The sequence below is a fragment of the Lissotriton vulgaris genome, chromosome 8, assembly GCF_964263255.1.
Source record: "Lissotriton vulgaris chromosome 8, aLisVul1.2, whole genome shotgun sequence".
Taxonomy (NCBI): domain Eukaryota; kingdom Metazoa; phylum Chordata; class Amphibia; order Caudata; family Salamandridae; genus Lissotriton; species Lissotriton vulgaris.
In genome coordinates, this window is record NC_141696.1 from 792,373,174 (window position 1) to 792,385,519 (window position 12,346).

Here is a 12,346-nt window from a genome sequence, read left to right on the forward strand (position 1 = left end):
GAGAGTCTTCTTTTTGTCTTATGTTCCTGGTTAACATACAAGATTTTGGTGGGGTCAGCACACGGGGAGAGATAAGAAGTGATGTCCTCATAAGTATCTCTAATCAGATCTTCAGAAAGTGTGTTCGGCTCCACTGATTCCTATTTACAACCCCGTTTATTAACAGAATGATGTAAAGGGGGACTGATCTCACTCTCCTTTCTGGGTTAAAGGGAAAAAGAAGGACATAAAATAATTGGATTATGATCATTGAAAGGTTTAGGGGACACCTTATAGCTAAACAATTTGCAAGCCAGGTCCATCAACAGTAGGATAAAGTCTATTATACTACCGTTACCTCTTCCAACAAATGCCTGGTGGTTACTTACATCTGAACTAATAACATCTGAGGAGAAATGAAGATTGTGAGTAAGGACTATCCGGTTCAGGCCCTCCTCATATATAGAATATACCAAATGAGTAATATTTTCGCCCTGACCATTCTGAAAAAGCACAAGTATGGTTGCCACTATAAATGCATTTAGCAATATTAAAATCCCCTGCCCAAATAAGTGATGGATGAGTTCTTCAAGTGTACAATAAATCAACAACAGACTTTTCTAATTCTTCGATGATACCAATTGGATGTGCTGTAAAGAAATTATAATAAAAATTTAGATCACATTTTTTTTTGCAGATTTATATAGTGCGAACTTGACCTGAAGGTATTAGGGCGCTTTACATGAACACCAGTTACGTTACACGAGGACACATTCATTTTTTGGGGAGAAGTGATTTGCCCAAAATCACAGGATGTGGAGTCGACCCCGAGGCTCGTACCTTGGTTTCCCAGCTCCAAAGTCGGCAGCTCTAGCCGTGAGACCACATCCTCTCCCATTAATCAAATTAGGCTGCGATCGTTTTAAGATCTGATAGCAAGGGTTAGAAATGAAAGCCTTGACCAACAGGTTCCTCATGGCTATGGAAACCAACCCTTCCCTTCCCTGCGGGTGATGAAATAGCAGGAGACCAGTAGGATTTAAAACTCTCAACATGGAAAGAGTCACTAGACTAGGTCTCTTGGCAGCATATTACATGAACTTCTTGAATAAAGCAAAGCCAGTCCATATTGCTTTTTATTTGCTGTATTGTATAAAGTAGCAGTGGGTAGCATGAAAAACTCACCCAGAACGATCGCTAGGCTGTAAAGTTGATCATTTTGAGTGATTCAAAAGCACACCGTTTCAGCACGTCTGATTTAATGGGCTGACCGGTGTCCTTTCAATTCACTTGAAAAGATCTAATTTTTCATGCTACCCTCTTCTACTATATACAATTCAGAAAATAAAAAGCCAATTCATTGCTTTTCCTCTTGCTGTAATTGAGCTTTTCTCATCATTAGTTATTGGAATCATTGTACTGCTCCCTACTCCTGAGCATCCTTAGGAAGGCATCCAGGACGGTGCCTTGTTCATTATCCTACTCATGTAACGTATTTTCTAACCTCAAGAGTTCCCTGTCAAGGTCCTACAGATATTAGTTGTAGGGATCATTGGTAAATTTGTTTCAGATGGACATTAACTCCCCATTTGGTGGGGGGGGTTTTCACACTTTACATTCACTTATTTTCACTTGCACTGTGTTGTTGCACTGTTTGGAATCACCATCTTATAAATTGAGCTAAGTATATGACCACAATGATTTTTTTCTATTATTCAAGATTTTTTTTAAAAAATAGTCCATATGAGAAATGAAACCAATCGATTGATGGTCAAAATTACGCGCTCCAAGGAAGTAGAGGTTCACGCTTCCCCCTTCAAGCACCATTATTTTGCTTTTTTACTATATTACCAAGGTCCCAGGTTAACTTGGTTGCCCCTTTTCTAATACATACATAGAAACACTATTTAGGAGCATTTTGGTGTACCTGGAAAAGGACTTTGACATGGTGCGGTGGGATTTTTTGGAGTCCACCATGCTATGCATGGGATTGGGTCCAGGTGGACTCAGTGGTTGTGACTGCTCTACACACAACCTATGGCGAGGGTTAAGACTGGGCGTACACTTTCCGAGTCATTCAAAGTCCTCTGAGGCAAGAGACAGGGATTCCTGTTGTCACCCCTACCACTGCCATTTAGCCTCTGGCAGAGTGGTTTTGTGCAGAAGGCGCAGGATGAAGCATAATGGTTGAGGGCAGGGAACACATAATTTCCCTCTGTGAAGTTGTTCTACTGATTTTCTGCTGCAGTATGATGAGCAGGACATTCCCTGTGCGCTCTTGCTCCTTAAGGACTTTGGCCTATATTTGGGCCCCAGGTGAACCAGGGAAAGACATGCATGTTCACAGTAATCGGCGGTGCTCCCCGCCCCATCAACTGTCCACTCAATATACTTTGGGTACGACACTCCTTTAAATACCTGGGCATTCAGTTCTTCCATACCATAACAGACTTATGTGGTGGTAAACCTGGGGAGGGTTCTACAGTTGCCTGGGTCCTGTGTCCTTTTTAGGAGGTTGCTTAAACTGCCCTTCATGGCATGCATAGCACCCTCTAAAGTGGGTATGCTCCCCTGGCTCCTTTATGTTTTTTGCAAATCTCCCTATGAGGTTAACAGTGCCTTGGTTTCAGCAGTTGGATGTTCTCTTCCGACAGCTGATCTGGGACAGTAGCAGCTACAGGGTTGCACTAGCCACCCTCCATCGCCCTCCCATTTGAGGGAGGGCTGGAAGTCCCGAACTTCGAGTTACATTTCCTCGCAACTTAGCTTCAGTGGACAATCAGGTTGCTGTATGGGGCTGGGCTGGCGGAGATCAACCTGATGGGTACTGTACCCAACCAGGGGATGCTACTGGCTAAACTGCTTAGGCCGGCTCTGAGGATTGCCCACCCAGGCATCCTCCTGTCTAAAGCCATGTATTGCTGTTGGTGATGTGTGAAGCGGACTGGGGGGATGGCGCTGAAGAACCTGAGCTCCTGCTAGTGGGGCTGCCCATGGTAATCCCATAACTTTCCTCACGGCAGGGCAGATGAGACCCTGGAATTAAGTGGGGATAGTGACTACAAGTGACTGCTTTCCAACAAGCAACTTTATCCCCCTCAGAGAACTGTCGGAGCATACCAGCCTCCCACTGTGCCAGTTCCTCACCTATGAGACACTTGCGCACACATTTTGAGACCTATGGGGCATGGGTGAGGTGGAACCCCAGGCACATAGTGCCCTCCAACATTTACTGACAATGGGCACCGGCGGCCATTTGATTACATGGTTCTTAAGAGTGCAAATTGCTTGGCCGGGAAGCTCTTAGGCACGCTGGGCCTCAAAGTTGGGCCGGGAACTTTCAGATTCTGAGTGGGGGAGGGAGGTGGCGTACCCCAGAAAGTATCCCATAACACACGCCTCAAGTAAATCCAATATAATTTTACACTCAGGACATACCTGACAAATCATAGTATCTGGGCCATCTACGGAGGAGACCCTAGAGGGTGCCCCTGCTGAGTGACACTAGCCACAGACTTTGGCCATATGACATGGGGCTGCCCTGGTCTTCAGGGTTTTTGGGATGAGGTCTTATCAAAACTTAATGAGACCCTGAACAGGACTTGAGAACACTTCTGAAACATGCCTTTTGGGTGCTTTCCCTTGACCCAAGCCCAAGAAGGTGGGGAACAGGTTTCTTGACCTGGTACTGGCCCTAGATAAGACCCGCATAGCCATGGCATGGAAGTCTGCTGTGGGGCCCAAAGTGTACACTTGGGTTATAGATGTGACTTTGTGGGTCCGTGCTGAAGAGCGGGAACTGCTGCGGGAGGAGGCATGTGGGGTCCGTCGTAGGCCCATAGCTGCCTTGTAGGCAGAGGTAGTAGAAGAACGGGAGTTTCACACGGCTGCAAATGACCCGTGTGATGATGAACGAGTGGGACAAGGGGTGATAGCTTAATCTTGATAGCAGCACTGGTGCTTTGTTTAGGACCACCCCAAACAACTGGAATCTTTGTATATCGAGATACAGGTGTCCATGTTATAGGGCTACTGTTGGGACCCCCACTGCCCTGCTGCAACCACCCCCTTATGATCCTCCCTCACTGTTTTCCTGTTGAATCTATGGAACCTCCTGCACCAGTAGTTCTAACTTGAACATGGTTTATTTGGCTAGTTATTTTATTTTTCCTTTGTTGTTTTTTTTTCTTCATTCTGGGACTATTGTCACAAATCCCCAACCCCCTCCACCTCCACCCCCAGGGTGCACCGGGTCTGAATCCCACAAACAGAATGTATAATGCATACTGTACATAACCTTGGGATTATTGTTGATTTATTGTATGCTTAACACATGATTTCTCTAATGTATATTCTGTCACACATTCTTTGTATTCTTGTCAATAAAATATGTGTTAAAAAACAGATTCTATCACTTACAGATTGCTGCTGAATGCACTCCCGCTTATCTATATATTTTGACGTAAAGTGCTTTGAGATTACGGCAAACTGGTTTGTAGCGCTTTAAAAAACCTAAAATAAAATAAAACATAGTGTGATGATGATTACCAGAACAAGAACCCCAGCTTTGGCAAGCATACCTTGTGAGCACCCACTATTTCTCCTTGAGGAACAAAGTCACAAAACACCTTTTTCGAAAATGCTTATTTAATTTGTGTATTCCTAGACCACACTCTACAAAATAAACTGCAATTAGGCACTTGCATAGATAGTAACAAGACGCGGCGAAGGACTAGAAAAGGCGGTGTTATCGATCTCGAAAATTAAAGGAAATTTTGCAAACGTATTTCAGAATTGTAAGTGCCTACTCCCTTTTTATGCCCTGAAGCATCCGAAGATGATTTCATTCACATTCATTCATTCTTCCATCTCTCAATATTTTACCACATATCAAAAAACAAGGCGCTCTGTTTAGCTTTTAAGCGTTCCCTTTCAGAGTTTCAAGACACCGACTTCAGAGGTTTAAAGTAATTGTGTGAGGGGAGGGTCCTCTAATTCATTCGAATATATCAGGAAAGTGTTTTAAATGGAATAAAGTGCGGGTACTCTGTAGTTAGAGAACCTATTTGCCCCTGAGAAGTGCCGGTACTCTCCCATCAAATGTACTGATGCAGAGCTGAAAAGTGCACGTACTCTCCCTTTGATATTAAAGAACTGCAGGTACTCCGTATTGGACAGTACCCGCCCATTTAAAGCCCTGTATTGGGATAAACGACAGGATGCAGGGTACAGAACCCATTTCTCAAATCCCTAACTGGAAATCCCAGCCCAATCATAAATACATGCGTTTTTGTGTTTCCCTTCCAACACCCACAGATACAGCCATAGCTGACGAGTGAATCAGACCCGACAGGTATAAACATTTGCTTTTATTTAATCAGGAAGGTAGATACCCGGGAAAAATGCATCTGAAATATGCCGTAACCAACCAGGGAATTCTTTGGTTTTGCGGTTTTTGCCTCCGGGGCAATGAAGGGTTATAAAAACAAACCACAAGGAAAGGGAGTTTTAGAAAGGGGTTCGTTAAAGTGAAAAAAAAACACAATCTACACAGCCTGTGGAAGAAAGTAAGTGTTGGGTGCCAGCTGCAGTAAGCATAAAAGAGTGTCTCCGAGGCTTTTGTCTCCTTATATGGTAAAATGATATGAAGGGTTCATTAGGCTGTGAAGGCAGGCTCGGCGCACACGCTCCTGGCTGCCGAGCAGGGAGCAGGCGGGCTGCCTTCGCCCGGCCCCAGTGATCCCGCCAGCACGCTGGGCTGGCGCGCGCTCCACAGGCAGCCGGCTGTACTGCTGCGGATGTGAGCGGGCGCGTGACTCGCCGGCCCCGGGAGGACGTCGTGCCGCCGCCTGCCCGCTGTGAGTAGAAGGCTTCATTACTGGATGCGTCGCGTGCACCCACTACTGTGCGTCAGGGTGCCGGCGCGCGAGCCAGGCGGGCTGCTGACAAAGGAAGCCAGGCTTGGCTTGCACAATGTGCCATAGTGATGGGGAGAAGCATGGTTCTGTGCACCCAGGGAGGCGCCCTCCATTCTAGAGGTGGTCACATTCCGCAGGCACAGGGAGAGGGGGAAACCGAGGAAGAAATCCATCTTTTATTCCGTTATTTGCATATTTTAAAAGCACGAGGAATTCCTCGAATTGTTCCTCTGCAGGGGAAACTTATCGCGCATATTTGTTGGGAGGACATCGCTGTTTCGTTGTAAAGTGATGGTTCAGAGTCTTTTCATAGTGATACGTAGCTCGCTTTTTTTGTATGCACTGAGGCGTTTATCCATTCCAATGTTTAAAGACCAGTCAACCGAATGTTTTTGATACTAAGCTTTTTAATAATTAAAATATTACACGTTTATTTCCTATGGTAACTTATTTTCAAAACCATTCTCGTTGTGTATTGTGTACAGCGATGTCTAGTTATTCACATATATTATGATGGTAAAGGAGAAATAAGCTCCTCTCAGAGCCAGGAGAAAGGATCTGCAGCGCTATTGCACAGGTGTAAAGGGGTTGATCGGCTTTCATTTAAAAGAAAAACATAGAAGCAAATGGCACCTTAAACTACTACTACTAAATAGTATTAATAATAAAAAATAATATTATTGTCTCGATTATTTTTATGATTAGTATGATTGCCAAATTGTTATTATTATTATTAATATTATTGTCACGATTAATATTGTCGTCACAATCAATATTATTGTCTTGATAATGACAATGGTTATACTTATTTGTAATACCATTATTGTTATTCAGGTAAAATTATTAATAATTTAGACCATACACCATAGACTGAATTGTACTGTGGTGCTTAACATTATCTGTCAGCTCGTTTGAGTGTGTTGGAGAGAGGGCAGTGGGATTGGAACTCTTTAGAGCTGTCTCTCCTGCTGCGAGTTGCTACAGGTTTATACTCAACGTTTGCACATGTCCAGCACCCCAGATCTGTGCTCAGTGGAACTTCTCACACTGCTAGCAAACCCTAACACCTACACAGGGTACATCACACAAAACTTGCTTTTGCCCTTATGCTCCTTTCTACCTGTAACACACTGTGTCAAGCAAACTCTAACAGGTGGAGCACCTGCTCACTGACAGCACACTTACAGTAATGAAGCACAAGTAAATACCGGAATAGATTGTTGTGAGGCTCGTGCCCTAACCACACTTGAAGCCAGGTTTTACAGGATCAGTCTATCTTTACCTCTCATCCAAACTGAAAATAAATTGTCACCGGCCCCAATGAAACTTTCATTACAGTTTTACTCCACTGTTTCTTAAAGAAGAATCAATAACTCCTAATTCAACAAGAACATTCTAAGCGGGGTAGCCTCTTCCGCCTCAGAGAATCACAGGCAGAGTGGCAGACCAGCTTCTCGTAACACTGATGTCCTGGCTCTGACTCTCAGCTTACCAAGCCAGATGTCAAACGGGCAGCAGATGTACCAGGATGCCAAAACACGTGTGAAAACACCCTGCAGTGTTACTCGATCCTGTCCAATGCAGGACTACTAACACGGTTTGTAGTTTACAAAAGTGTGAATGCCAGGTGTTCTTCTAAGATCCAGGAAGGTCTTTTTTAAGAGCTGTATCTAGGAGTGGTTATATACAGAAATGACAAAAACTGGAAATAGCCAACATCTTTTAACATTTACACGTATATATTCAGTTTAGGAGATGTCTTACTCTTTGCATCCTATTTATCTTTGGGCACTCTGGGCCCATTGATTTGTTGTTGACTAGAGGTCAAGTTACACTGTAACAAGAAACCTTTCCAAATGATGGTTACATGCTCCTTAAATTGATACTTAAACGTCTTGTTCTGAAATGGATCAAAGGGATGGGGGGGGGGGGGAGGGATGGGGGCGACTTGGAAGCAGAGGAGCCCGTGATGTATTTCTCATTCATACTCTTAAAGAAATGTTTGTGCAAGAAATACACCAAAAACTTCAAGTACTCCAAACTTGGCAAGAAGACAGAGGTTGGCCCCATTTTCTATTTCATGGTGTTTTGTAGATTTGATAGTTTTGGAGAAAGCTAAAAATAAAATGGGAAAAGGTTTGTGTCTTGACTATTTAGTTTGTGAATTGGTACACCGGATTAGATTTTTAATAAAAAAATAATCTGTTTTTTTCTGTCAGATACCTCACAGTTCACAAACTGGCTTTCCCTGTTCATGAACTTCACTGCTTAAAATGTGAAAATATTACTCCACTGTCTCAAATTATGATGACTAAAAAAATGTGGCTCACACGTCAATGGTTCCCATATGCAAAAAAATGAAATGAAAGGGCAGCAGGTGCCACTGCAGTGGTGTAGCATGAGTGGGACCACAGGGGCGGTTTCCACATGCGCACATTTCTTAGGGGCATTCATAGGGGAGCAACATTTTAATAGGGGCACACAAATTTTAAAGAAAAATGGAAGGATACTTGTCTTGTCCCAGCAACCCATGCTCCGCCCTACCACACACTCAGCAGCTAATCGGCCTTTCCCAAACTCTTGGCTGCCATGTGCTGTGTCATTGGGAGTCCAGCACTTGTCAGCTGGCTTGATCCTCCTGTACCCATTATTTGTGGGAGTGGAGGAGAGACCTTGGAAGCTCACAGCTAGCCCAACCTATCCTCCGATATCAAAAGTACATCTGAAAACTGGCCTGGCTGAGGACTCTGCAGCTCCATTCTCCTGCGATGGAGGAGGTGGGGAGAGTTGAAGAGCAAAATTAATTTCTCCAGTCTACCCTTGCCTCCTCGGTAAAAGTAACTAAAAATTAGGCTGCCATGGAAGTGTGTACTGCCCAGTGGGTAAAGATCAGAAGCGCCACAAGGTCCTGCCCGCCACCACAGAGAACATAATAATTAAATGTTATTATTATTAGCTTTATTCGATATAAAAGATATCATCAAAGCCTTTACAGAATAAAAAACAGCACCATGTTAAAAGAGAAAGAATGTACAGCATAGGATTACACAGGAGCTATAAATGAACACATATTAATCATTAAAAAGTTTAACAGCTCGGCTGACATCGTTAAAAACAGGAAAATAATAAAGGGAAAATACCCAGACATCCGTAAGATAAAAACATTTCATTCAAGGGTATGCTGCATAGGAAGGATGAAGGGAAAGCAAAGGGGAAGTGACCTATAATTCATACTCGCATTTTCACTTCAGAACCGTAAGGCTAGTGTGCACTAAAAGTTTAATCAGGGGATCTTACATGTCAGAGAGATCCCAATCGAAAAGCCTTTGGATTATCTGGGCTAGCACATCTTTTCTACCATCTTTCTCCGTATCAGCCAGGCTATGCCCAGGAACTTGGCCACTCCGCAAATCATCAATGAAGATGAGGTGCCGGTTCTTAAAATGCGGAGGGCTGCACAATGGGTCATAGGACCCAACATTTTGCACACTGGTTTAAGCCATTTGGCTCTAGCCCTTCTGTACGCCGGGCAGGCAAAAAGGAGATGGGCAGTAGACTCGTTGTGGTAGCAGCAACCTGGACAGGGCGCCAATGGCAGGTTTGGCCCCTTCCAGAGTGCTGTCACACTATTGACAGGGAGGGTCCCAAGTATCAGCTTGATGTACAGAGTCCTATCTCACGGGACCTCGATGAAATCAAGATATGGTTCCAAGACGCAAGTAATTTTATGGTCAAAGAACCCCTCAGTCAGTTTCCCCATCTTGGGGTTCGTAAGCTCTTGTGTCTGCACCCAGTCCCAGTAGGCTCTCTTCAGATCTTGCTTTGTTGGTAATTAAATGACAATCGAGCACACTTGTAGGTGATCCCATCTCAGTGGGTGAAACTCCTAACAAGGAAAGGGACTTTAAAAAGGAACCAGCTAGGTTGCTTTTTACACATCTGTTTGTTGACCTTGGATGTATGAAGTTATTCTTTATGCAGCAATTGAAAGAGAATTTGCATGTGCAAAGTGGCACTGCAGTGTACAATAGCAATTAATGATCACGGTTATATGTTTAGCTTGTATGTGTAAATGAATCAACCTTCATTATCCCTCTACATAGATGACATCAAAATGACATCAATGATGTCAACACTGGTGTTATCACATATCACATCTCATCCCATCACCTCTGAAATCATCAATGAGGGCAGAGAGGTGGGCACAGAGTTTGGCCAAATGCTACCCTCTGCCCCCAGCATGTTCTAAGGCATGGGTACTCGCAGACACTTTCCCAAGGGCCACAACATTTGGTCCTTGATGTGACTCAGGGACGCATCGATGCTAGCAGGGTGGCGATCCAGGGGGAAGGGGAGTGGTATGGTGGATGTATGGTAGGCAAAGCATATACATTTAGTGGCTGAACTGCACTATATGAAACCATAAAACAAGGGATTAATCCCAGCTGCACCACTTCACTAAATTATGTGATCCTAGGCAATTGTTTTATTTCACATTTCCTCCTTTTTTAGGTCAAGCCTATGCAGCGCGCATGCGCTGTCTGCAAGACCTGTTGTTATCTCCTCTATCGGCTATTGGCATGCCCATGAATTGCCATTTGTACATTGTTGTTCCATTTAGAAATATGGAGGTTTTATTTGTGCATTGGGTCTGATTCTCCCGCCTTTGCGTGCTTTGGTCACGCTCCCGGCAATTTCACTCATTGTTTGCTTGCGTTGGCCATCCCAATACGTCCACAGTTCCTCCTGGTCATCCTGATCTGCTTTTTCGTTTTGTAGGCTATCAACATCATTTTCGGCTTTCAGACCTTTTCACGGACCAGTGCTCTGTTCGGCACCTGCAAAGTGGCAATTTCTGTCTTGTAGCTATTGAGGTATGCCAATAGCTCTAACTAAAAAAAAATGTGAGACCTATTTTATTTCTAATTCTTTTCTTTTATTATCACATATAAGAGGACCTCAAAATACATGACTTCAGGATGTGGCTTTACAAAACCTGCTCCTGTTTTTGACTTAATAAATTAAAATGTTGTTCATGTAAAATAAGAGGCCACCCCAAGAGTGCACATAACAACTGATTTGCCTTTTAGTTCACTATAGCAATTGTTGTCAGAGTGGGAGGGGGAGAATTAATGTTTTTAAATTCATATTTGCAAACTATCATTTAAAAATACTTATCAATGAATTGATATAATCGGATATACTAAAGTGAAATGGTTCTGCATGTTAATAAAAAACACTTTATGAATTTTGAAGAGACCTTATCATATTTTTTACAGTTTGTAGCAAGATGGCTTTGAAAACGAAGGTGCTCCTAGAGTTAAGTGGTGAAGGATAGCCTAGTTACTTCCTTTCTTTAATTTCAATCACTCTTTAAATAAATTCTTTCCTGTATAATTAACATCTTTTTAATGGTAGTCCTGAGTCGGGTGAACAGCAGGTCAGGGCTGCTGTTGATCAGGGGGACGCATTGAAAGGTCAGGAGGGCCGCATGCGGCCCCCAGGGCCATTCCCTTGAGGATCACTGTTCTAAGGGCAGGACAACAGAACTTTTTACATGTTGATGGGAGAAATCTGTACCTGAATTCAGCTCTAGTCACAGGAGGATAGGACACATATTAAGGCTAAAAACAACCCCTAAATCCAAAGCCTACAGGGAATGCCCAAACAACATGTGCAACAAGCAGTGGGGCTATTGGTAATGGGTCCAGAATGTACTCAAATTGAAAATCTGTGGTCCAAGTTTTGCAGTGTCAGGGACAATCAGAATGGCTGCATCCCATGGTTAAAAGCCAAATCCTTCACTCAGAGCCTATGAGGCATGATAGATGGCAGGGAGGGCAGGGCTACAGGAAATTCTTTCACTTGTTCATATATTGGGTATATCATACAAAATTCACACAATGTATGTGAAGGAGCGCTGCGGTGAAGCATAAGGATTAGTAGTGTAAAAAATATTGTAAAAATATTAAAATTCCATGATAACCCAAACCCCTGAGGTTGACAGTTACTTTGAGGTACTCAGCCATAAATACACCCTGTGGTCTTTTCATGGCAATGCACATGATGTGACAGTGTGACATCAACAATTATATAATCAATGATCTCATCAGTGACATCACATTTGACATAATGGATGGCAGATCGGAAGCCACAGACAATTCTTCTTTCTTTACATCCATTTGCTGGCAGTGGAAAAACAGCCATGTTTCTGTAAGTATAATTTCTAAAGACAACTAACTGTATGGTGACAGTGGTACATCAGCGTTAAAACTACATTCAATATATGTTATTGACATTACTGTTGCATAGTAATGAAGTATAGAAATAATTAAAAGCAATTTTAATATATGTTAATGTTGCAATAATTTATACATTTCAGAACTATTGCTAAAATATTGAATAATTGAGTAGTCAAGACACGCTTTATTCGATTTGAAAAATCAGAT

General features: G+C 43.1%; 1 protein-coding gene across 4 annotated transcripts in view; it reads left to right on the forward strand.

Annotated features, from left to right (window-relative positions):
- FHL2 (four and a half LIM domains 2) overlaps positions 1 to 12,346 on the forward strand; it is a 404,990-nt gene that overhangs the window by 229,053 nt on the left and 163,591 nt on the right. The window contains exon 1 of one of the 4 annotated variants that reach the window (XM_086934673.1): positions 5,644 to 5,870. The exons of 2 other annotated variants lie outside the window; for them this stretch is intronic. The gene's annotated coding sequence lies outside the window, so the exon portion shown is untranslated. Of the gene's footprint in view, positions 1 to 5,643; positions 5,871 to 12,346 lie in introns of those variants that run through there. One more of the 4 variants, XM_086934670.1, reaches the window with a different exon arrangement.